Source organism: Saimiri boliviensis, chromosome 14, assembly GCF_048565385.1.
Source record: "Saimiri boliviensis isolate mSaiBol1 chromosome 14, mSaiBol1.pri, whole genome shotgun sequence".
NCBI lineage: Eukaryota > Metazoa > Chordata > Mammalia > Primates > Cebidae > Saimiri > Saimiri boliviensis.
In genome coordinates, this window is record NC_133462.1 from 10,520,395 (window position 1) to 10,521,447 (window position 1,053).

A 1,053-nucleotide genomic window follows, 5' to 3' on the forward strand; every position below is an offset into this window, starting at 1 on the left:
CTCCCCCTCCCTCCCTTCCCGCTCTGCCCACGCCCCCAACCACTGGGCCTTCCCACGAGGCCGCACCTGCTCCTCCAGGTTTCAGGATCAGCTTGGGCCAAGGGGCCCTCAGCATGCACCCCCTACCCCAAAAGCAAATCGGGCCAGGGACTTGGACCCCTGCATCCCTCACCCCAAGTCTTGGTTGAGGGTGAGGGGGGTGCAGCAGTCCAAACAGCTTTGTGTCTTTAATTAAACAGTGATTTAAATTAATTTTCTGCTCCAAAACCCCTATCTGGGGGGCGGGTGTGCTAGCCTTGATGAAAGGAAAGGCCTCCAGACCCCTCCCCTCCAACTGCCTTAAAGGGCCAGCCCCCGCCACAGGGTAGCCAAGGGGCGCAAGCCCACCGGCGTGGGACCCCCAGACTCAGCCAAGACCCTTAGAGTCCTGGCACCGTCTAGCTTAACTGTTTCTCCATTCACCCCCGCCCCCAGCGCATTGCCCGTCCTGCAAAGGGGGCATCCAGGCTCAGAGAGGGGAGAGCCGATGGTGGGACCAGACTGCAGATTCCCAGGGGACCCCTGGAGATGGCCAGGGAGAGGTTCCGTGGTGTGTCCAGGGGACTCAGAGGACAGAGCCAGAGAGAGAAAGGACGAGAGAGAGAGAAGGGAAGAGAGACCAGGAGAGAGACAGGAGAGAGGAAGACAGAAAGCCAGTGGGCGGGAGCAGGTGCGGGGTTGGGGGGGGAACCTGTGGGCGCCAGGCGAGGTCTCTTCCTCTCGTCCCGCCACAGCCTGCCCCGCCCCACTCCCACCAGGAAGTGCCGCTGCCCTGACCCCAACCCCTCACGCGGTAGCTCCGCTGCCCACCCGGGCCCACCCCTCTCCCGGGCCTTGGTGGTTCTGTTCAATTTCCACAGGCAGGAGGGCGGAGAAGCAGGTGGCAGCAGAGATGGCGCTGTTGACGGAGTCCTGACTGTGCTGAGACCTGCCTCGGCCCTCTCCCAGGGCCTCCGGGTCTCTGTCCCCTGCCCCGGGTGTCTGTCCCCCCCATCTCTGTCCCCTCTCTCTCTG